Source organism: Larus michahellis, chromosome 9 (assembly GCF_964199755.1).
Source record: "Larus michahellis chromosome 9, bLarMic1.1, whole genome shotgun sequence".
Taxonomy (NCBI): domain Eukaryota; kingdom Metazoa; phylum Chordata; class Aves; order Charadriiformes; family Laridae; genus Larus; species Larus michahellis.
In genome coordinates this window covers 9,031,823-9,057,061 of record NC_133904.1, presented here as the reverse complement: position 1 = coordinate 9,057,061, position 25,239 = coordinate 9,031,823, and the positions used below count along the sequence as shown (strand labels likewise).

At 50.2% G+C, this 25,239-nt stretch overlaps 1 protein-coding gene across 1 annotated transcript in view; it reads right to left on the bottom strand.

Moving 5' to 3' along the window:
* ACAN (aggrecan) overlaps positions 1 to 8,589 on the bottom strand; it is a 52,563-nt gene extending 43,974 nt beyond the window's left edge. The window contains exon 1 of the mRNA XM_074601265.1: positions 6,887 to 8,589. The gene's annotated coding sequence lies outside the window, so the exon portion shown is untranslated. The remainder of the gene's footprint in view (positions 1 to 6,886) is intronic.
* Between the last annotated feature and the right edge of the window lie 16,650 nt (positions 8,590 to 25,239).

The window sequence follows — 25,239 nt, the reverse complement described above, 5'->3', positions numbered from 1 at the left end:
TGACAGTGACAATTATATGAAACTGGCCAAAACCAGAGCAGAAGCGAGGTGGCTGGTCTGGATTGAAAATCTGGAAAAGGGACTTGTGTTAGACAAAGAATATTTATTTTCCAGTGTTCTCAGCTGCCCTTGGAGATAGCACCTCTGCCCATAAACCTTACCTTGACTAAAGGAGAACACCTGGTGGGGCTAGCAGAAGGAAGGACAGAAGTTTATTATCTCTTTGAAATGGGGTCTCTAGGGAAAAATACATGGTTTCCCTAATGGAGAATGGAGATGAAGACTGAGGGGCACTTGTCCTAATTTCTTCCAGGGGAACCTCACTAGGTATTGCAGACAAGACTGAGCTGGCTGCCAGCCGCCTAAGCGCCATGCCATGGCGGTGTGGTGTCCAGCAGCGGACAACTAACCCGAGAACTTATCTCGCTTCTCGGGTAGGTTTTGTAGCCCACACTGAACTCAGTGCTGTCTTGGTTGGAGTGGTGATGGTGCCTGGGCTAGCTAATTCAAAGTCTCTTTGGGTAGGTTAGCGAGAGCTGGAAGCACAGCACTGAACATGAACTGAAATGAAGATCGCATTTGCCTCCCAATCTCTGAGATTTTCATGCCCGTAACCCACAGGTCTACCTGGCTACCACAAGAGAGTAGTCCAAACCAGAATGCGCATACTTCAAAATGGTATAAAGGAGGTATGCGTGCAGCATCGGTGTGCTGATATGGGAATAATTGCGCAGATGAAATGGGTACAACACTGCACAGAGCTGTAGTCTCAGGGGAACACCGGGGATGGCCCGGGGCATTTCAAAACACTGGACAGATTCAGAGCTGAGCAATCAGAGTCATGAAGATCCTTCTGTCCTGTGCTAAACATGACTCTCCTTAGGTTTTTCTCAACATTATTGGCGGTGCTGAATCATTTCACACCGTCATATAACAGGCAGGAAACCGTGCATTGAGACTGGAAGGTGACCCCTGCCCTTAGCATCAATTTTTTTTATTTTTTTTTTAAGGAGGCAAACTGCGGGGAATCTGGGAACTGTGAAGGCATAGGGGTTTTGCTCTGTCTCTGGCAAAGTGATCCTGAAGGACTCTAGGAAGGATGAAGATCCCGTGGGCTAGGTGGCCAAGCAAAAGGGTGACCTCTTTTCCCTGCTGACACGCAGTGACGGCTGCAGGGGAGCTCCAGCTCTGTGGCTGCTGAGCACCCTGGTTTTTGAGAGAAGACCCAGGTAACAGTGATGAAGGGCTGAGCTGGTATCCCAGTGTCCCCCACCACACAGCCCCGCTGTGTCATCTAATGCCCATGTAGTAGGCGGCATTAGCAGACTAAGTACCCCGCAGCCTGATGGTATCACTTACATATCAATTACTAAAAGGCAGCAGGGTATTATTTATACAATAAGTGCTATATAAAACAGCAGGGTAATATTTAGAGGGCAAATGCTACGGGGAGGAAGGCTGCAATTTGTTCTGCAGCAGCAGGAAGTTCTGTGCACTCCAAAGTACGGACCAGGATTAGGGTGACACTTACATGCCAACTGCTGTATGAGGACAGGGTATTATTTAAACCCCAGATACAATGGTAGGGAAAGAGTATTATTTACTAACCAGACTGAATGCAATAGCAGCAGTGGCAGTAACCGTACGGTATAATTTACAACAGGGGAAAAGACATCATTTGCAGACCGGTTATTACAGAATGTTAGGGTATTCGTTATGGTACGGCACTGAAGCATTACTTTGAAGCCGAGCGCTATAGAGGTACAGGGTATTATTTATACACCAAACACCATAGAAACTATTTTTCTGGGGTAAGTAATAGTGACAGTTAATCATTTATATGAAAGCCATCCTGTAATTTCCAATATGTGAACTACGTGATTATTTCAACCTTGAAACTGTGGTACAGATGATGTAATGTTAATTACACTTAGATCTACGGCTGCTGTACCACAGTACTGCTAAGCCAGAGTAATCTTCTGAAGTCAATAGATTTGTGCCAGCAAAACTACCGAATCTGCCCCAGCCCTGTGCAAAGCCTGAGGTGCCCAGGGATTTCCAGGGTTGTGGCTGGGTATTTATCCCTGATCCCATGCAGGATCCCAGCAGGAGTAGCAGGTTTTGCAGTGGATTACAGGTTATTCAATCGCCGGCACAGCAGCGGCTCTCCCTGCAGAGGTGTGAATGATGGATGGGAGCTCCAGCTGGAAGGGATCAGCACCATCATTTTCACCTGTTTATCAGCTGCTGACCTCTGCATTTTCCTTACACGCTCTCTTCCTCCAGTCTGTCATCTAACCTCAGTCAGGAGATGTTCCTTGGTTATTTCTTGTTAGTTTTCCCTATGGATTTTTTTTTTCCTGTCAAATTATTCCTATTTAAATTTCTCACCTATTAAGTCAAATCTCCTGCAGCCATCACAGAAGATTCCTTCTGTCCTTCAGCGGTTTTCTATACTACTGCTAATAAAGTGTCCAAGTCCTCTGCCCAGGGCTAACCAAAGGCATTGGAGACGCCAAAGGCACATGGAAATTGCCAGACCAGATGAAGCCGATGGTGTGTCCAGGCCAGTATCCTATCTTGGACAAGACCTATATCACCAGCTTCAGAGCAAAGTTCTCATCATCAAAAAATAGGGAATAAATTGCTGAGGAGGAAGTTTCTTTTTAACACTAGGCATTTAGTGGTCACCTTATGCCTTGAAGCATGAGTATTTACATTCCATATTCTCCCACTAATGTAAGCTACATTTATTGGGCATGGCTTAATAGACAGTTTTGCTCCTCTTGGGCCTAACCCATGAGCACTACCCTGCCAGAAGAAATTTCCTGTCCTGATCACTTTGTCCCTACGATATGATGTGGTTGCTCTTGCAGATGCCCTTTTGTCTCGCTTGCCTGATGTGGCCTCCGTTGAAGCGAGTGCCTTTCCTCTGGGACCTGCCCTACCCATGGCTGGGCATGGAGCAAGGCTGGATTCATCTCCTTCCACCCCTCTGCAGCACCAAGGTGTATCAGAAGATCCCTGCCTCCCATGCAGTCCCCTGGTAACATGGCGGAAACCAGGGCTATCCCCACGTTCAAGGTTCACGTGGTGCCTCACTGACTGTAATAATGAGTACAGCTGCCAGGTCAAATACGTCCCTTTCCTGGGACATGCCACCACTCAAGTTCTTCACAGCAATTACTGCTCCTTTCCATCATAAGCCTGGACACTCTCAGGACACGGTGACAACCTGGGGGGAACAAGGCAGCAAGGCAGGACTCCTCACCTGGGTTAATTTTGGGTCTCTCCTAAAGTTCTCCCTACTTCAGCTGGCCCAGGTGTCCTCTGGCTGGCATTGGGATTTGGAAAAGAGCCATGAATTGCCATGCCTTGGCTGACATAAAGAGCAACGACAAAGGTGAAAACCCCAGACCATTATGCTTGTCAGAGGTATCCCGTTCCCCTGCTTTCATCTCTTGCTTCCTTCTCTCAGCAGAGCCCTTTCCGTGTCCTCTGCTCTGTCCTTCCCTCCATTTCCCAAGTCCAGCACGGTTTCCTCCTCAGCCAGCCTCAGGGAAAGGCAGAGCCATGGAAACCCGCGGGCAAAGCCTGCTCTCAGGCTGCTTCCATGCAGCTTATACAGCAGGAACGGAGACCTGGTGGCTTCTGGACTTTGCTGCGTGGCCAGTGTGCCCGAGTCACATCATCTCCCTCATCCTCACTTGGTCACAGGAGCAGTGACATGGCTCCAACCCATTGACAGAGGTGGCTGGAACCATCGGGAGCGTTAGATCAGTAAAGCTGATTGCACAGTGGTTGGGCTTGTAAAGCAGGGGAAGGAAATCGAAGCAAGGCGGTCCATGGGGCTGCTACTTAACACCTCGGGGCATTTCAACAGCTAAAGCACATGGAGGCTCATTCCACCCAAGTCGAATGATTCTGGTATTTCTCATCGTTCCCCCCACCCTTCTTCTCTCTGCTCTGTACGGAGCAATCACCGGGGAGGGGGAATATCATGCAAGGGAGAAATGGAAATTTTTATTAAAAAGGGAAAGCCCAATGAAAAGCACGCAGAGGGAAAAAAAAATATCTCGGTGTGAAGTGTCTCAAAAAAGGCTGCGCGGGTAGCGCAACAAAACCCCCCGCCTATTCATCAGGCCAACAAAAAGCTTCTTTAGATTTATACTGTGAGTCCATTGAGCGGGAGGGGAGGCAGCGCTCACACACCCATCCTTGTGCACACAGGCAGAGCCCGCAGACCTGCTCCCCGCACACAGGCTGAGCTGTTCTGCCCTCTCACAAGGAAGCACTGAGTTTTTAAAAAGTAAACTGTAAGGTTTCCGTTGTTGCACTGGGCTCAAGTATTTTTTTTAATTTTTTCTTTTTTTTTTTTTTTTTTTTTTTAATATATAACAGCTCCCTCTCTTTTGCCGTCTCACTCTCTCTCTTTCACTCTTTAAACAGCCCCGGCTGCTCTGGGCTGCTCGGCAGCCGTCGCGCGCTGGCTCCGTATGTGGTCCAGACCCGCTATGAACACGGCTTTTGTTGCCGCTGCTGGGAAGCTGCCTGAGAGAGGCACACACAGCCCGGCTTGTTTCACATGTGGAGGCTGCAGCGGGTTCGGGGGGGGCGGGGGGGAAGAAAAGGAGGAGGAGGAGGAAGAAGAGAGCAGCTCAGGGAAGGATGTCTTGTGGTAGAGCAGCCGTCCCACCACTGGTGAGGGAAAGGGGGAAGCGAGGAGACGGAGGAAGGTGGCGGTGGAAAAGTTGTCTCAGGCAGCTAAGAAAGGTCCTGTTGATTTTTAAAATGGGACCAGTTGGCCCTCCACCAGCCCACGTTCCCGTCAGCATGGGAAGGCAGTGAAGTCACTGGATCTGTGCAGCTTATGTTTGCAGAGGATCTGCCCCAGAGAGAGAAAAGGAGAGGAAAGACCAACAGTGGAGTGGATTTTGGAGTCCCCAGGGTTTCTGACTGTTATGAACGTCCCTGGGTGATACCAGAGCACTGAAAAACAATCTGGTCTCTCTTTTCATTTACGCATTCATTCATTCATTTCTGTCTTTTAAGTAATACCGTCCATCCTCTTCTCCTCTAAACCCCTCAATGTTTCTCACTAATTAGGTAGTGTTTTACGGTGATGAGCTGCTGTTTGCTCTGACAGTGCTAAGTCTGCTGAACATCTTTTCCTTAGGAAGTTTTTCCCTCCCCCAGTTTCCTATCATCTCATCTGCTCTCTTCATCCATCCATCCTCCAGCCCCCGTGCTGCTGTCAAACCCTGCTACTGTACATGGAGGTGATTATAGGAAACATTAACCGGCAAGTTCAAGTGGAACAGATGAAGTTTTCCCCCAAAGACCGTTCAGGCTGCTGAGAGCGCTCAGCCAGGGACATCTCCAACCCTCACCCTCTGCCCCGTCTGGCGATGGTGGGAGGGGATGCCTCCCTTTTCACACTCTGACAGCAACTCGAAACCTCTCGGAGAGGAGCAACATCTCCCCTTCGACCTGTCAGGCGGATGCAATCTCTTGAAGCCAGCAGGAAAATATAACATCAAACATCCAAACCAAAGAAACAAATAGCTTGGCTTCCAAAAGCACGCAGGGTTGCCCTCCTTCGCGGGATCTGAAAACCCACCAAACTCAGTCCCCGAACCCCCGGTCCCTCTGCCCAGCCAACATCCTTTACTGGGAACTTATAGACGAAAAACCACAGTAGTAAGGAATGCTAAAAAATTCCACTTTCCCAACTATTTCATTGTGGGATGTTCCCCTCCTTTCCACATCTGGCAAAGTTATTTTAGAAAGCTAGGAAAGCTCTTCAAACTGAAGTTTTTTGGCTACACAACTCAAAAGGGAAAGGTTAAAGCGCACGCTTTCTGCTACTTGCGGAGGGTTACTTAGCACAAGGTTTAAATGAAAAGTCTTAAAAAGTAGTAAATGAATGAGAAGAAGACATTTCTGATAGACAGATTCTGAAAAATAAAACTTCTGCAGAAGAACTCATCTCCCTGCAAACTATTGCTAAAAATATGCTTCATCAGTGAATGGCTTCAGAAAGAGGGCAGGTACTGAGTAACGCCCGGAGCAGCTAACTGGAAATAACCCAGGAGACGCTGCCAGCCGCCGGCCCCTGCCATCCACATGCAAGGGGACGGCGCTGTCAAACCCTCCGGCATCCAGGCTCTTTTCATTCTCTTTCTAAACTTGCCAGCCCTTAGAAAGCTTAACACCCCTCTAGCTCAGAGATCATCCTTTGCCTTCCCTGTAGCAAAGCAACGACACTGATCAAAGCAATAGCCACGAGAAACCCCTGCACAGCCATTTAGGACGCTTGCAAAAAAAAACAACCCAGCACGACGGCAGCCTCCTTCCCCCGTGCTCAGAAGCAGGATCAGACGCATCACCAGGGCTTGAGCAGTAGCTGAAATCCATCACAGAGAAACACCGGTGGGTTGGAAGGTCTTTTGGGGAGGGAGAAGGGGGATAACCCTGTCTCTGCTCTCCCGCCTCGTGGTTTTGGCTATAGGGTCTCTGAAGCCAGTGGCTTGCGTTCCCTCCCTTCCCCAAGCTGACTAACAAACTCAACACATAGGTGTTGCCCCTGGCTATAGGTTTGCTCCCCGTAACGGGTGGGTTGTTGGTGAGGACCATTGCGCCCAGAGGCACCGCGGGCGCAGGCTCCCCGCTCACGGCAGCGCAGCTTCCAGAAGGGAAACTCCGTGGAGAGGCTGGGGCTCAATCAGTTTACAACTTTTCCTCCCATTTCTCTGCTGGCTGCTCACCAGGGAAACAGCCAATCCACTGATGGAGAGCCTGCATCTTTAGAGCGCTGAGGAAACAAATAGGAAAGTTAAGGAAAAGATACCAAAGAGAAAGGAGGGAGGAAAGCGCAATACATTACCTTTAACAGTTCAGTGCAGTGCTTCCAGAATCTAAGTCCCATACACCTGGCAGAGAAATGAGGTGTTTTTCGGCGTTCAAGAAGGAAAGAGCTTGCCACTTCTTGCTATTACTGTAGGTCTTCTTCACAATCTCCAGATGAGTTTTCCTGCCCTTTTTTTTTTTTTTTTTCTCTCTTCCCTGGTTCCCCAGAAGAAATCAAAATTCCCTGTATGGTGTTTCAGGTCCTTTCAGGCAGTGGCAGCAGCAGCAGGCTTGAAGAGTAAGTACTGTGTGTGAATGGCAAAAAAGAGAGAGAGGGTTTCAGACCACATTAGCTGCCACTGGCTGCAAGAGAGACCATCAAACTCCTGTCAGCCTCCTTAGATACCTCTTGAAGAGCTGGCAAACTAAGTGCATTGGATCCTCCTCTGGATTTTAGAGTAAAGGTAGGCAGGCATCCAGGGGGCAGGGGGAAATAGGAGGGCTTAAGGACAGAAAGGGAAGCCCAGCCTCTTGGAAAGAAGGAAAAAAAAAAAAACACAGAAAAGAAAAGAAAGGGGGAAAAAAAGCACGACCAAAAAAAAAAAATACTGTAAATGGAGAAAGCTGAATGGAGAGTGGGGGATTAAATTTAGCCCTCTGGTTTGGAAGCAAACTGGCTGGAGCACCACAAGTGGTTGAGAGACAAGAAATAGTTTATGTAATAAAAAGAGAACGTGGTTTATGCAAACTAAAATAAGATGAAGCTAATTAAGGAACCTGAGCAAAGTCCATGTGTCTGCAATGCAGTCAATATCACTGCAGTCTGAGTGGAAATGAGCAGATTTAGTGGGGAGCTGAAAGAGAGTAGCAAACAGGAAAGTTTAGGGAAGTCTCTGGCATGGCTGTGCTAGCTCCTGCAGAGGAGGAGGAGGCAGGTGATGGCAGTGAAGCTCGGGAGGGAGGGAGCGAAGGGATGCTCCGTGCTCCTGAAGCAAGCACCTGGAGCATTAGTAACTGATAAGTGATATAAAGGCAGAGAAAGGAGGATGTTAGGGGTGAGTTTGTCTAAAAGCTGAGAAATACAGAGCCTGTAAGCACCTGGGAATGGTGGAGAGTGGAGCAACCACCCCAAAACTTTCAGGAGGATCCCATAACTGAATCCTTGGCAGTTCTGGTACTGTCAGAAAGTGCTGAAGAGGTTGTAACGTGTTTTGATTTTTTTTCTTTTTTTTTTTTTTCTTTTTTCCTGTGGGGGATGCTGGTAACTTTGAGTGGGAGAAAAAGCTGTGCTTGGGAAGGAGGGAACGGGTCTGTTGTTGCAGGCCCACACTTTGGCTTGTGAAGGGGCCAGATGGCAGCTGGGAGGAGGTGGGAAACCGCTGAGATTTTCACAGTTGAGAAAAGATCTTCTGGTTGAAAAACCTGTTGTACATCAGCAGAGAAACCTGAGGTCTTACATTTGAAGTTCCTCAGGCTTGTAAGAAGGCCCCAGCTCAGGCTGAGGTTGTCCTTGCCGTGGGTCAGTCTCTTCACCTCCCTGTTCATCGCCATTTTGGCTGCTAAGAGATCTCCAAGAGATCAGAGTAGGGTGATCCTGAGTACAGAAATGCAACTGTATGATGCTATCTGGGTAGTAACCACTCCTCTTGGCTCATAGGTGAAGGTCCCTCCACCGCAGGAGAGTATTTCCAGCCCAAGGGAAAGTCATTGTGCAGGCCGTGACATGGGTTACCAGAGAAGAGCAGGAGACAGAGATGGCTAATTTGGTAGGTCAAATTATATCAAGTCTTAACAGCCTAATTTCTGCAGTACCACTGTTCCTGTGGGAAAGAGGGAAAAGTTTTTAAAGCCTATAATTCTTAAAGAGTTACAAGGTGAGGAACCCTCTGGGGTTAAGAAGGAGAAAGCCCTTTCCCCTAATACGGAAGAGAGCATCACTAGCCTAAAGTACAGATAAAATCTGAATGTCCTGCTCACGCCCTCCTTGCACCCAAGCCGCCTGCCAGCCCTCAACCTCTCTCCCTCCAGCTCTCTTTTGATGGGATCTTTGATATCTGCACTTCTCCCTCTCTTCCCAAAACCCTCCTTTGCTTTCTGGGTTATGATATAATAGTTTTTCCTCCCTCCATGAATTATTTTGATCCCATGCCTCGTTTCAAAACTTGCTTCCTTGACTGTCTCGCTCCTAGGCCTGAGGCTCGTAACCCTTTCACAGTGTTTGTGCCCTCTCGTGAGAGCCGTGCATCCATCATCCTGACACGTAATGCTCCCAGATCACAGAGCGTGGAGACACGCTTCTTCCCACGAGTACCTTATTCCATCTTGAAGATTCACGACCAGATTTTGGGTGTGAACGTCTCCCTTGAATCATCCCCCCTTTTTTTCAGTAGTGAAGTGCTAGGTGTTGAAAGCTTTCCAGGTGCCTTTATGCTAAAAGTTCAAAGGGCAGTGGGGGAAAACTCCACAACCATTAGAAAGGACAGTATATTTACAGCCTCATCTGAAACTCTCGGACTTTATTTCCTTGACCTCACATGCCTTTCGGTGTATAAGAGTGCTGCCTGTCCACAAAAAACTTAATCCTTCATCTGTGGAGTTCAAGCGGGGACCTTCCCACCAACTTACAGGGCAAAGGATCCATCGCGGGGCTGCCACCAGCTCCAGCTGCTGGGTGGGCTGGGGCAGATGGAGCCGCACAGGCTGTGCTGGAGCATCGCCTGCCTCCTCGCCTCGCTGGCTGGGCTGTCTCTACACCGGGCAGCACGGTGTAGCTGTAGCAATGAGAGCGGACAGGCAAAACACACTTCACACGGGGCTTGACAGCTCACGCTTTAGGCAGGACTCGTTTTTTCCAGCTGGGGATAAGAAGCACGTAGACAGGAGCTATAAAATATGACCTGACCGATTTTGTTCTGGCTCGTGTACGTGAGAGACTCTGAAACATCTCATGCCCGTCTGCAGCCCTTTCTCCCCGTAGCATAAAGACCTTTTGGGAAATGTATATGTTTAGTTGTTTTGCTGTGGAATAACTGTGAGCCCTGTGTACCCTCTGCTGCCACTGTGGTTTGGCGAAGAAAACCCCCATCTAAACTTTTGATGAGCTTAAGCCAGGGAACAGAGAAAATTCCACTTTGGAGCTGACCAGTTAGGAAAATGTGATGCTCCACACAAAGCAGTTTCTTAGCAACTTCAGGAAAGGGGTAGGAACTGCTCAGTACCTGCTGGCTCTTCCAGTTTTTTGTCTGCATCGGGAATGATTGGAAAAACAGCTAAATATGTTTCAGAGAAATTGTGATTCATAAACTGCTCTTGTGTGTGTTTGTTTTTTAAGCTAAGGAGAGGCCAGGTCAAAAAAAGTCACATAGATGGCTTTTGATTTTTGTTTAAAGCAGGGAAGCAACAACTCAGAGCTCTTTGAAACACAGGTAACACATTGCAAAAGTGCTTACAGTTAGGTAAGATTTTTACATGTCATTATAAATTTCAAAGGAGGCTTATGTCTATTCCCAGTGAAGTTCAGCCTTCAGGGAGAGCAAATGTTTGAACAGAGAACAAACCCTGTGGCCATGGAGGAGTGAATAATAGCTTTGCCGTGAAAACTATAGAATATCCAGAATTTGTATGGTGGAAGCAGCCACTGAATGAAAATGGGTAGAAAAGGAAAAAATACCACACAGAAAAAGGTTTTGTCACTTCAGTTGATAGTTGCTTGCAGCTTTCCAAAAGCGATGAAGGGAGACTTGGGTGGCTTTCCAGCCGAGAGAGAGAGCAAGGAAACAAGAAAGAAATAGAAAAAATAGTAGAATAAAACCTTCAAACTCCTTTTAAAAATTGTGCAAGCGAAATCACCCACTGTTGTGGACTACTGCTCCTTCCCTGCAACTACAAGGGGAGCCACCTCATGGCTCTCAACTCAAACCCTGTCTTGCTCTTGAGGTGAAAAGGGAGGTTTTGTGCCCCTAGGACGCTTACCTTTTCTAGAATGATTGTGTCCCATTAAAAGATAATTGGGCATTAAAGAAAACCTACAGGGACGTGAGGAAGGGGTATGGGATCCCAGCTATTCTGTGCACAAGTAGCTGCGTGGGGTGGTGAAGAGTTTGTCTGCGACCCGTCTTCAGCAAAAGGCACTGGAGATCTAAGGGCAACCCAGGAGCTCTGAGCTTGAGCCTATAAAGTACTGTTCATGCTTTTACAGTCAGCGTCTGAGGAGTTCAAAACACATTACAACAGACGTTTCTTGATCAGCCGTCACAGGTTCCTTTAGATAACAGTATTTGAGTCCTTGCTGCCTCGTGGTGCTGCTGAAGCCCTGGCACCGTGTGGAGCTGAGGCACGCAGAGATGACTCGCTCAAGGCTATGGGTGAAGCCAGTGTCAGAGCCAGAACTTCTCCGTTCCCAGCTCCGTTCCCTCTTTTAAAGCTAACAAAGGCCTTGATCCACTGCAGCAGCTCAGGAGCCGGTTTGCCTGCACTGCGAGGTTGTCTTTTCTGAAGCAGGGATGCTCTGCGAGGGGGAGGCTGCCACTTAGAAACCTCTGCTGGGCTTTGATCCAGGTGGGAAAAACACAAAAGCCAGGTCCCACCTACCTGCTGGTCCGGAGCTCGCCTCTCAGCAGTGGCGGCTGGGAGATAGGGAGCGGAGGCAGCAGGCTGACAGCCCCCACGCCTCCCGCAGCAGGGAGAGACGAGCACCGGCAAAGCGAGCCCACTCTGTGCCCTGACTGACGAGGGAAACGAGCCTCTAATTGGGAGGGTGGGGAGAGGGCTGAGATGGCCCGTTTTCTGTGTTTTTGCCCAGGTGCTTGACACTTCCCGTCCTTTCTGGCTTTCAGCTTGAGCGTGCGTGGGAAAGAAGTGCCAGGGTTTGGGTACTGACACTTGCACTCACACACGTACGGGCTCACACGCATCCATTTGGGCTGCTTGGTCCTGCTGACAGCCCAGAACATGCACGCAGCCCGGCAGGGACAGCCTTGGGTGTCCTGGAGGTGAAAGTCCTACACCAGGAGGAAACCCCTCCGGAGCTGATGCTGAGGCACCACCCTGTGCATCAGCAAGGATTGCCTCCCAAATGTCATGGGCAAAGCCTGAATAGCTGTTGCCCCAGTGCTGCTCTTAGGGTGCCTCAACATCAGCTTTGACCCTCGTGGTCAAGAAGGTCCTGCCCTTCTCCAGGCCAAGATCCCACGATGGGAAAGGCATGGTGTGATGTAGAAGTGTCATTGTCTCTGCACAGCCCATGTCACTGGGTCCTGGGAGGGATTGTATGGCCTTACTTTGGGGTCCCACTGGAGGGATGGGAAGGGATGCTGCCAAAACTTCTCTAGCCAATAATTAGGAAGGGTCTAAACACTCCCAGGAGAGACTTTACCCACTGAGATGTTACCCTGGGAGCATGGGACTGGACTGAAAAGAGATGAGTCAACATCTGGGGGTAAAAAGGGCACGGAGGAGCCTTCTCTCTGTCTCAAAGACAGCACCTGTGCCCCTTCATTCCAGAGTGAATATCAGCCTTGTTGGTGTGGCTGAAATACTCACCCCATATTTAAAAAGCAAACCCCATAGACACACACACAGAGCTTCTCCCAGCCCTGTTTGCATCCTGGATTGGAAACGGTGCCCTTCCTGAACCTCCCGGGCCGGACAATGTACCTATTCAACCTGCAGCGACCGGGACGCTCCGGCTCCTGCTGAATGAGCTGCCTTCTGCTTGCAGCGGCCGTCCCCGTGCTGGCAGACATAAACAGCGGGGCTCGCCCCCACCCCGGTATTGTGGCTTGTTCATCACCCGATAAAAATAGAAGCCCCGGCCAGCGGGTGGGATGGCGCGCACAGACCGGTGTTTGTTTGGCAGCGGATTTTTTTCAAAAATGTTTTCTTCTTTTTGCCCCTCTCCTGTCCTCGCGGTGTCTTTCTGAATTGCTCAATGGGCCTGTGCGGAGGGAGTGGGGAACGGACACCTCCGGTCACAGATTCGGCGCCAGGCATCACAGGCTCGCCAAGATGGGGCCTCTTGTGCTTGTCCTGGCTGCACAGCACCCTGTCTCCATCCTCGGATGGCTGCCGGTGGCGTGTGGAGGGTTCCACTAGCTTAAACACATCTGGTGTCAGGGCTTGCACTGCCGTTTGGGCTGGGGCTGGGCGCACAGAGGGGAATGCCGGCACCCTGGGGCTGCGCACCCCTCCGCACTCATGGAGGGCACTCCGGGAAAACTCCCTCCTGCCTTTGGCTGTGGTTTTTAGGGTATAGAAAAGGGCTGGCACCCCCTTGGTGAGGGGAGTGGGCACCAGTGAGGCTGCAGCGGGGGGTGGCAGGGCTGCGCGGTGCTGTTGATCAGCCGAGACGTGACCGCACGGCCCATCCAGCTCCATCCACGGTGCCCCACCGCACAAGGGACATGCTGTCCCTCCCGCTACGCAGCTCCGTGCTCAGAGTGTGCAGTACATGTCCGGCCCTCCGGACCATCCCCAGGTGATGGTGAAACGGCTTTTGTCCAGGAGGCACAGTGTGGACCGCTCCCTTGGCCAGGGCGATGCTATGCGCACCTCCCTGCCCGTGCGTGCTCCTCTCGTGCGCTGCTTGCCTTCGAAACGCAACCCTCGCTTCTCCCTCTCTCCTTTTTTTTTTCCTCCCTTTTGCACACATGCATGCCCTCACCTCACCTTGTTAATCAGCTGCTTGGACTGAACCTAACTTCGCCCCCCTCCCAGCCTCCCTGATGGAGACCTGCAGGCTCAGCGAGGAAATGTGGGGGTGGGCACCACGCGGAATATTTATACAATGAATGAATGAAAACAGTGCTAATTTTATGTTCCTCCCAGCCTGGGACGGAGCAACACGGGAATACAGCACCTTTTGTATGGGCATAGGACATCTCCTCTGTTTGCTTTTCTCCCAGAATGCCTCTTCTCGCCCCGCGCCGTATAAACAGGTTGCTGTTGACCTTGGAAGCTGGCAGAGAGATTACGTCAAGTCCAGCAGGTTTGCCGGGCTGGATATTTACGGTCTCGCACCCTTTTGCTTTGGCTGCAGAGGTGACGTACGGGGCGTGCGTTCAGCCCTGTGCTGGGCTCCAAAGTGGGGTCGGCTGCCTCTCCCCACGGGGGAAGCCCAGAGATATTCCTGACCCCCAGAAAACTGGCTGCTCAGGGGAAAGTCTGCAGAGAGTTCCTCCTTTTGCTTTGTTTCCCTGTTTGTTTTTTTTTGGTGTTGAACAAGGCATTTGTTTTGCTCCAATGAAAGGTGTTTGATTGAGCTTGGTGAGGAAGAGGCAGGGAGGGGATGCGGGCTGCAAAGAGCAGGCAGCAAATAGGGTCCGACAGCAGATATAGCTCCGTCTGCCTTCTTCAAAAAGCTTCTTGACCTTGGTGGCCTGTGTCAGGCCCTTTGGCCACTTTGGAGGTGGGAGAGGTCACTGGAGAGGCGTTGGACATGATCATACCAATGGCCCTCCACAAAGAAATATTTCAGCTGATTTGTTGGCGGTGAAAAGGAAACTCAACAGAAAGAGGAGCAGCTTGCCACCGTTGAAGGGGCTGCTTGGCAGCTCTGGGTACAGCTTGTCCTGTGGCCAGTATTGCTGAGAAACAGGAGGAATGAACCCTCGCATCTCAGTGATGAGAGGTGAACGAGGTGCTCCTCACCCACTTATTTCTGGAGGGGGAAAGGCTTCCTGCTAGGAGCTAGAAGGAATGTCTTCTGTACCGAGAAGGTCATGGCCATTGCGCTGGCAGCTTTAAAGTCCCTGCAGAAGACGAGGCCAAGGCCCTCGGTTGCAAAGAGCTTTCTGCTTTCCAGGAATCCTCCAGGCGGAGCAGCTTCAGCTGATAAATAAGGGGATCTCAGACAGACTCGGCTCTGTTGGCATGCAACAGCCCGGAGGTCATTTTTTAAGCAGAAAGTCCAAGAACACTCACAGCAGGCAGTGGGCTTTTCTTACTGTGGTTAAATGGGTTTTCAGTCCTTCAGCAAGAGGTGCACGCTCATCTTTTGGAGGTCAGTCTTTTCTGCCATCCCATTAACACAAGAATCCCCTTGAGCCTTTTAACCCTCTCAGCCCTGCCCTGGAGTATTCTTTTTCCCTTTCCCATTTATACCTCAGTTCCTAATTTCCAAGTGAAACAGGTTTCACGCTGGTGCACAAGAAAATGTTGTAAAAAAGTCAATCTCGAAACCAAAATCATACTAAAACCTCCACAATTCATCAGTAATAGCTACACAGACCCGCATATAACAGATGTGGATTTAAGTTCACTGCTGGGTGTTGCTACCTTCCACCAGCCCTTTTCCCACTCGTGTGCTCAGAGCTCAGTATCAGACTTGTAGGGAAGAAGAAGAGTGTAGGGGGCTTCTCCAGGCATGACACATGGAGATGCTAATAAATTATCCAACCCCAAGGTTGCCAGTGAGTTGGCAGCTTATTCCTTCCACTTCTCCTACATTTATTATTAGTCTTTCTCTTTCTTGGTTTATTTACCTATGAAACCTCATCCTCTGGTTTTAGCGCTTCACTCCTTGCTTTTCAGTCTTCAGCAAATGCATCTTTTTGTTTGCTGCGGGAGAGAGGACACTTCTCTGTCTGGATTGTAGGGTGGGTAGGTGGAGCTGGAGTTTTAATTCAGGAGGCCCAGGAATATCCCCAGGGTTACTCCTAATAGCGCACCTCATCTTTTTCTGCCAGTGGAAGATATAACCTGCCTCACCTTTTAGCTATGAGTACTCAGGGGACCAGATCAAACCTATCATTAAAAACCCATGGTTGGAGAGCAGGTTGTGACCCTCCCATCCTTCCCCCATCACTGGAGCGGTTCTCTGAGGAGCACCCAGAGTTAGAAAGATACTCGTATGGTTCTCCATCACCAAACACGACTCCAGACAGCCTCCTCCTTTTCCTCAGCTCCTTGTAGCTGAGCCTTCGCCACATGTTGATGTCTCTCTGTGCCCTCTGCTGAGTTTCTAGGCTGATGAGACGAACAATAGACGTTTGAGCCTTGGTTGAGGCATATGTGGTGTGGCTGGTAAGAAAAACTTGCCTTGGCTTGTGCTTATGTTAGGAGAGAACATCTTGAACTGCCCTAGGTTTTTGCATCCGTGTTGAGATTAGATCCACACTCACAAATACTGGACCAAGTAAGGATGCAGGGGAGAAGTCCTCAGGATACCTTCCCATCAGTCTGTATGCTTCTACTTTACCAATTGCAGTTGCTTTCTTAAAAACCCATCTGGGACTGTGCTCAGAGCTCTTAACAGGTCTCTCTTTGATAACTGCTGCTTCCTGGCATCTGTACTTTATTGTGAAACGTCCCTCATTGGCCTGCAAAGTGGCGGCTGCACCTCCAGGAGGTGTTTCTGTGGGCTCTCCAGAGGTTCCTGGTGCCCGAAGCTGGCTCAGGGTTGGAGAGGTCCACCTGAGGCGTTTCTACGGTAGAGAGGAAAGCAAAGGACTAAAATTCAACTCCCCCCCTCCCATTAAACGGCAAAGCTCTGCAGATCAAGGGCTCCCTGAAAATGTTATTCCTCGGCTGGGATGCAGAGATCTCAGTGTCAATATTTGTGAAGTAGGAAGGGTCCTGCCAGCTGCAGCATTTCCAGAAACAAGCCTCTGTGTGCAGGGCTGGGGCAGCCGCCGCGGGCTCAGCCTGGGACACCGGGGGCTGGGGATGCTTCAGGAGCCCCCGGCCGGACCTACCCTGCGAGGCTGGGGGAGGCGAAGGTGGGGCGGCTCTACTCACAACCCTGACCTGCCCCTTTGAGGTTTGGGTGAGATTTATACCGTTCTTCACAGAAGCACACAGCAAATGTTGCTTTGATGCTGTGGTCCTTCTGCTTCGGCAAAATGCATGAGTGAACTGGCTTTGATACGGGGCAGGGGGGGCACAGTTGCCTGAGGGCACGAGGGGAAGAGCTCTGATGTCTGCAAAGGAATAATGCTGCTCCGGTGTGATCATCGTGTTAAAGTACCGCTTCCTCGAAGGGGCGAGTTAACAGTGATGTGAATCTCACAGCCCTACGAGTGAGAGAGGGCAAGAAGCTGAGCCTGGATGTAACGATGCTGATGGCAGGCTGCGAGAGTAATGTCACTGTCCCCAAGGAGGGGAAAAGACACCTCAGAAAGAATGGGTTAGGGGCCTGAACCTGCCAGGAGCCTTCAGCTGACCGAGTGGCAGACTTGGTGCAGTTACAAGATCGAGACTAGTTGTTCCCATGACATATAAGCTTTACCTCCTTCCCTTCTTTGTTTCTTCTTTGTGGTGTTTCAAATAAGTCCTAAATATGGGGATAATGTTTCCTTAAGTGGTAAGTGCTCGGTATTGGTTTTGGAAAAAAAGATGTCAGAATATTCCCTGTATGGAAGGAATGACAGCCATGCTGAGTTCTGAAGGTCATTCACTTTCTGGACTCTCTTCTCCCAAGTATTACTAGAAAAGGCAAGTAACATGGTCCTGATGGCAAAAGCAAAAACAAGAGAAACTGGAACTGAGCAGCGGCTGAGGGCTGCAAAGAGGGCAAGCAATAAACCAGAGCAAAATTAACCAGATCAAGGAAATCCCCGCTGTGTGGCCTCGGGCGTGCTGGCGATGTGGCCCTGAGGAGAGCCGGGCTGGACCAGGGCTGCTGCGGGGCAGGACGGAGGTGCCAGCAGAGACCCTCCTGCTGTGGTGGAGGAGGACTGGGAAGGGCACAGGGGCAGTAGGTTATGACCCAGGTGTTGTCAGGGCTGTGTGGACACCTGGGTGCTTGCCAGGGATGGAGCAGCAAGGCATGGAGACGCACTGGTGTGGGGAGGAGATTAAACAGTCCCTCGCCTTCAGAAAAAAAACCAAAATCCCTTTCTCTTCCTGGGTGCTGTGAATGCATCTTGTCCTTTGTGAGAATAAACTGACTGACCCATCCTTGCCTTTAAAGGATCCCCGATTGCTGCTACCCTATCCCAAATCTCTCCCAAATCAGAAACACCCCTGGCACGGAGCACATACATTCTGCCCTTCAGCAGACAGCCTGTCCTTTGGCTTTGGACTGTTCAGGTGGGAAAATAGCCTTTCAGGTCTTTGTGATTTGTTTTACCCTTTCCTTTGTTGGGTCCTTTTACAGGAACCCAAAAGTAGTTGTGAAAAGACAGCAGAGACTGTGTGGACCTTGGGTAACATTTTTGAAGACTGTGAGACCTGCCAAACAGCCCGAGAGAAAGGATCTTACTGTGTTGATTTGTTTTCTTTGGTTTATGGGGGGAAAAAATATTTCACACATAATTAGAGCAGCCACAGAGAGATTGTATTAAGGGCGCTTTACTGGAAATTTCAAGGGACAGAACAAGGGAAACCTGTGTTAACACTAGCAACCAGGAGAAGGACCTTGCCTGCAAAATGGTAGGGAAGGACAATGTGGAGTGTTCAAGCTGCAAGAAAGAAACTGTTCAGGAGGGCAGCATGTGCATCAGGGTCTGGGATTAAACTAAGCTACTGCGGGCGTGATGCTCCCTGCTTCCCTCCCCCAGACCCCGCGAGGGCTGCAGACTACCAACCTGGGTGGTCAGGTGTGGAGCTGAGGGGTAAGATACCTACGAGCGAGGAGAGCAAGGACCAAGAGCCCCACTTACTCCTCTGGTATCAAGAATCTTGGTATCTTGGTGTCTCCTTCAGCTGAATGCACCCAATTTCTGCCTTGTGTCAGTGAGTTAAACCAGCCAGTCCTCCTGTTTTGAAGACCTCTCCAACATTCTCTAAGAGCTCTTGCCTGCTTCTTCCATCTACTGATCCCACTCCACAGAGAACAGCAGTTTTTTTAATGCAAAATCTCCCCAGACAGATTCAAGTTGCTCAACCTTGCCCACGCTGTAGTGACAAGTCCACCATAGACCTCTTTCTTTCTGGCTGTTCCCATGAAACCCATCAGTGTAGGCTCTGTATCCTCTAGAGTTCTGAGTTCCCTGGTGCTGGTGGACCTTGCTGTATCTGTGAGTGTGTGTTTCTCTCCAAAGAGAGAGTTATATGAGTGAGGTATGACCTTATTTAGGTGGGGTTTTTCACTGCTGTTGGGATTTTTTGATCCCTTGGGCTCAGTGAGATCCCTGAAAATGAAGACCCCAAGTCTCTGTTTTAATCTAGTTTGAGGGAAACTGATACGAGGAGTAGAGGACTGATGTGTCCATGAGACTCATGTTGCTACCTTATTGCATGGCACCTATTGTTGATCTCTCCGAGCTCTCCACCACACCTTGTGACATGCAGAAGTATAGAATCATAGAACCATAGAATCATAGGATGTGTTGGGTTGGAAGGGACCTTTAAAGGTCACCTAGTCCAACCCCTCTGCAGTGAGCAGGGACATCTTCAACTAGATCAGGTTGCTCAGAGCCTCATCAAGACTGGCCTTGAATGTCTCCAGGGATGGGGCCTCCGCCACCTCTCTGGGCAACCTGGGCCAGTGTCTCACCACCCTCATTGTAAAGAATTTCATCCTAATGTCTAATCTAAACCTGCTCTGCTCTACTTCAAAGCCATTGCCCCTCGTCCTATCGCTACATGCCCTTGCAAACAGCCCCTCCCCAGCTTTCCTGTAGGCTCCCTTCAGGGACTGGAAGGCCGTTATAAGGTCTCCCTGGAGCCTTCTCTTCTCCAGGCTGAACAACCCCAACTCTCTCTGCCTGTCTTCATAGGAGAGGTGCTCCAGCCCTCGGATCATCTTCGTGGCCCTCCTCTGGACCTGCTCCAACAGGTTCATGTCCTTCTTGTGTTGAGGGCTCCAGAGTTGGACACAGTACTCCAGGTGGGGTCTCACAAGAACAGAGTAGAGGGGTAGAATCACCTCTCTGGATCTGCTGTACTATTATTCCTGCTTTAAAAATAGAGAAGTGAAGAGTGAAGGTCTCACTGGTCTGGTGAGACCAATTCTATGAGACCACAGCCTTACCCAGGGCCTTGTTAAAAATCTCTGTTTTACACATATCTAGCCACCTACAACTAGCCCTACAGTGGCCCTGTATACCCTGAATGCTTGTTCCCAGGCAGGGGAAGCAGCACTTAGACTCTCCTGCTTGCAAACCCTGCTCTTCCCTATGAAAACGAAGTGCTTGCTGCCAGCTGGTTTGTCTTCCTTATTGTTGCTGCTCGCTTCATTTTTAAAGCTTACGTCACTCTGTGGCCAGAGATATCTTGGGTGTCTTACAAGAGCCACTCTTTCCCAGGTTACCTGAGGGCAACACCAGAACTGAACAGCAGCTCTACAGAAGGCATGAATATACTGTGGCCGTTTATTTCCTACTGTGCTTAGGAGATGAGTGAAGCATATTTGTGGTGGTTGCTATTAGACATTAGGGAGGAGCATTGCCTGGTGGTTAGCGTAGGGACGGGCTGTCAGGACTCCTGAGTTATATTCACAGCAATGCCACTGACTTTGAAGGCAAAGTGACATGACCTGGTCTCCTCATCCTTGACAGGGGCACCAGTATATTTAACTACTCCCCAAGTGGGCTGGCAGCACCCGGGTAATTCAGTAATTCAACAGCTGCTCAATTCTTTATGTGTTGCCTCAGCTGCCATACTGTGTTGCTCTGACTGTATGGTGGTGCTTGGCTAGAGGACACATAAAGTCAGAGGTGTTGAGCATCTACAGTCTGTGGAGGACTACGGAATCATGGAATCACAGAATCACAGAATTTCAAAGTTGGAAGGGACCTCTAGAGATAATCTAGTCCAACTCCCCTGCTAAAGCAGGATTGCCCAGAGCACATTACTCAGGACTGCATCTGGGTGGGTCTTGAAAGTCTCCAGAGAAGGGGACTCCACAACATCCCTGGGCAGCCTGTTCCAGTGCTCTGTCACCCTCACCGTAAAGAAGTTTTTCCTCATATTTGATCGGAAATGGAGGAGGTGGATGGAGGTGAAGCAAAGCACAGCAGTCACTTGACACTACATTCAAGTTGTGCCCATCCCTTTTTCTTGGGAGCTCTTCTCCTTTCTTCTCTTCTTGGACTTTGTACATTTCCCTGCCCAGTATTTGCTTCTGGAATATCCCTCTGGCTCTCCTGAAGGTTCTGTCTTACCTCCATGTCAGAAGGCCATTTCTCTGTGCACGTCCCCGACTCCCAACCCGTGTCCTCTCTGTCTTTACATGTGCCATGTGGCAAGAGGCTGCCAAATGTCCTCCCTCAGTGCCGGGTGCTGCTTGTACGGAGGAGCTGAGGAGGCTGGGTTTGGAGGCTGTGTTTGAATCAGCTGCTGGAGACATGGAGGTCAAGGGGAAGGGAATAAGGCAGAGGAGCAAAATCCAGACAAAATCCAGATTATGGCGAGGAGGAAAGTGAGTGGAAAGATACTCGGGCTTAGGCAGGCAGGACCTGTCTGTCACAGATGAAAGAGTGCCGACTGGTACTGCTGGGTCTGAGAAGGGAACTGGGGAGCTCGTCATGCTTCTAGCCTCTGCTGGCCAGGGAGCACCTGGGTGTTGGGAATTAGATTAGGTAGATGAGTATTTCTGCCCATTACTAAGCTATTGCCTGAAACTCAGGATGCGGATTAATTGGGAAGCAGTACCAGGAGGCAGGGAAGGCTTTGGGGCAGTGTTTACAGCACTCCTCCTTCGTGCAGGGGGAGGGTGGCCAAGAATAACCCTCTGTTTGCCATTAGCAAGGTGAGCTGGTTGGATTTTTCCATTTGCCCTGTGTGTGGCTCTCATCTTTGTCCCCTGACGCATGCCAGCCCTGGAAAAGCCACTGCCCCGGTTGTCCCCAAACAGGCTTCTCTATTCAACACCGCTCAGCTAGTCGGGAGGAGGCTGGGGTGCGAGGAGGGACAGCACGCATCCCCGGCAGCCCCCGAGACACTCGGGCGACGTTGGTCTCTTCGTTGCCGCTCTTCCCTCATTTAAAGCCACACTGTTTACCTTCCAGTCTGGATGCAGAGGTGGAGGGCTGGCAGGCACGCTCTGGCTCATGGTACCCTCAGGGTAGGAGACAAAAGACGGAGGAGGGAAGTGGGGCTGATGGCAGAGCCAGCCAGGCTGGCAGGGATTTTCCTCTGATGTGTGCCTCTGGGCAGCGCTTTTCCATGCTCCCGCAGCTGCTGCAATTATGCCGCTCTTTCCCCTGCCAATTTTCCGTGTCCGTTAGTGCTGAGGTTGGTTTGTGACATTAATTCTTTCTCTGCTGAGGTGGGCGAATAAGCTACCAGGCATGTCTCCGGTTTAAGAAAGCCAGTGGTCCAGTGCCTTTGCCACAGCCATGCAGTGTGCGGTAGACCGCAGGCAGAAGAGAGTGCACAGCAGAGCAAAACAGGGCGGCGCAAGTGGTGGGAAAGGGAGATCTAGAAACAAAGTGGCCCAAAGCATGCTCCCTTCCCACCGCCTGGGCTTGGTGTTGCTCCGCACCCCAGGGATCCTCCCCACAGACCCCACAAACCACAGTGCTTGTCTCAGGTGGCATCCCCGCCTCCACGAATACCTGGGCCAGGTATGTGATTACTGCACCAGCAAAAGGCTGGTAGTCCCTAGCCACAAATACGCTCAGAGCACCACTCCATCACATTCCCTGCCATTTATTCAAGCGTATGCTGAGACCATCACCTCTCCGCTGCTGTCCCTGCAGAGCTTTCTCACTCTTGTCCTCTCCGACAGTCTCAAAACAAACTAAGGCACCGTGGTTTTATCTTGCCTGCGTAACTTGAACCAGAAAGGCAGCTTAAGCACAGGAGGAAAACTATCCCATTGCTACGTGACGAGGAGTTACCCAAGGACCCCTTCAGAAACCCAGCTTTGAGCAGGAAGCTCATTTGCAAAACCCTTAGCGAGTGAATATTAGCATACAATGTCAAATAACAAATTGATTATTTGAAGTTCCCTCAAAGCAGCAAGCCTAGAGAGAGTTGATGGGAAACATCTGCCCCAAGATCGATGTCAGGATTAGAATCCATCTGAGAGAGATCGGGTAGATTGAGAATAAATGGTCACTTTTCAACATGGCGAAAGAGAGGTGGCATGAGAGATTTATGAGGCTGGATGAAGAAGGGACTGCTCTGGTATGACAGCTTCTGGCTCTCCGGACAGCAATACATTTGCCTTGTGCAGCTGCATCCGACTTCCCAGCAGAGTCTCGGTCTGTGCTGCAGTGAGCTCCTGCTGAGGGAACTTCAGGACGTAAAGATGGAGAAAGAGGTTTCCTTTCCGGGCATGACCATGAGCTGCAGGCAAACGAAGGAACTGGTTAATGGTAGCTGAGACCTGAATAGGACACTTGACACAGCTCAGAGCTGACTGACCTCAAACACACGCAGACATAATTTTCTGTGCCAGGGTGAGTGCTAGCTCTGCCTTTTGAGAAGCTGCCAACCTGCTACCATTGGAGGCTCACAGATCCTAACTGCAGGGCCTACAGGCGCCTCTGTATTTCATTTCACATGCCAGAGACCCCCGCATAAGCAACTGTCCAGTGGGACCAAAAAACACCAGCAGAGAGAGAGCAGGAGTGAGAAAAAAAGAGATTTTAAGATTGGATCATTTCTCCTCTGTATTGGCCGGAGGAACCCCTGCCTGGCCAGGTCTATGTCTGGGGTGAGGGACTGGAGGCGCATTAGGCAGCAGAGTTTGGGCATGTCTGTATTTCTGCACTCATGCATTAAATTAATTGTCCCTTATCTTATCGGAGAGCACAGAGCAGGGCGAAAACCCAGACTGCAGAGACGCAAGTCTGTAAGCCGAGTGGCGTGGTGGGACATCTCTCCTAGTGACACCCTCGTGCCCTGGGAGCCTCCTGCTCCCTCTTGCCCCAGCTCATTGGGGTGAGCCCGGTGTCCGGTGACGGGAGGAGCGGGCTGAATCTGTTTTCCATCCACAGAACCACGGACATTGAGGGCTGTGTTCCTTCCAGCACTTGTGCTAACTCATTTAAAGCTACCTGGGATAATTGCTCTTTGCTGCTGGCACGGCAGACATGCCCAGGAGCAGCCCCTTTGTGGAAACTCATGAAAAACTGACTCAATGGCTTTAAAGGACAGGACCAAAGCTGCAGACGGCCTCTGGGCTGAAAAGCAGGAATCTTGTTCACTAATCAAGCCACTTCAGGTTATTGAAATGCCCCTCTTTGTGGCCAAGGATCTCATAAGTGTCTCAGTAGAAAAGCCTGCTGAGCTCTAATCATGTGTAGAGTGGGATTTTATGGAGGATGTCTTTTCCTTGTTCCAGCAACTGGTGGTGAATCTTCCTAAAATTATCGGTGGGCCTAGGTATCTTGAGCTGTTCTGGCTGGAGAAGGGGTAAACACCCTGTATTCAGAAAAGTCAGGACCAGAAATTAAAGCGATAGGGTACACTTCAAGGCTCCTGCATGAAAATGGCCCAAGCTTCTGATGCTCTTAACCAGGGGTCTTCTGATGCTCTTAGCCAGAGGTCTTAGGGCAGTTTCCTTAAACAGTGCCTGTGTGGACAAGGCAGTGGAGATATTACGGGACTGCAAGAACTGGTCCTAACACAGCACTCATGCTTAGGCTTTGAAGGTACCAAAGAGGACACAAACCCAGGGCGCCTGCCAATGACAAAGGACTTCCAAAGGAGGAAGTCCTTTTGGGAGAAGGTTAAGATTCACCAGCAAAATGGCATGGAGGTGCTGGGAGCTGGGTTTCTGGGTGCTAAACATAAACGCTGAGGGCTTTCTGGGCCTGGGGTACAAGCAGGATTAGTGAGAATGTTCTGCTTGTTGGCCATGGTTTTCTTTCAGGCCATGGATAAAGAGGGCAGGAATTTAACGTACACTCTTGGTCTTAGTGGCAGCACGGATGGCACTGCAAAAAGAAGCCTGTGTCTAATTTAAAGCAGTTTGTTAAGCCAGTGAGCAATTTGCATAACTCTGTGATTTGAGGAGAGACGAGGCAGCTCTGGTCATCTTGTCCTGGCTGCCAGTGCCCTGGAGTTGATGACCACAGGCATCTGGCAGGGAGCAGCGACTCAAGACCTGGACTTCTGGAAGAACTGGAAGTCCTGCAGCTCTCCACGCACAGAGTGCCCTTGTTTAGCAAGGCTCAGAGAGCACCCTGCACTTTGCTGCACGCTCCCCAGCTTGGTCGGACCGCTGTTTTCTCCCTGTCACCTTCCCTAAATCAATGGGCTCCTGTGCCTGCTGCTTTTGTATTTTTCCCCATAGGACTCAACAGATATCTGTTGCTAAAACCTTTAACTGAATTAAGCAGGAGCTACGCTGTTTTCTGGAGTTAAACTGTTATCTGTGTGGTCTGAGCGCAGCCTTGCACTTGGCCAGTGCAGCGAATTGGGCTACAGCCACCCACCGCATCCCACGAAGATGCCGGCTGGTCCTCCTCAGCGAGCAAAGCTGAAACCTTTGGGAGGTGGTCGGAGATGTGAGGACTTCTGTGAAGACTGGAGCACTCAGACAGTCTGATGGTG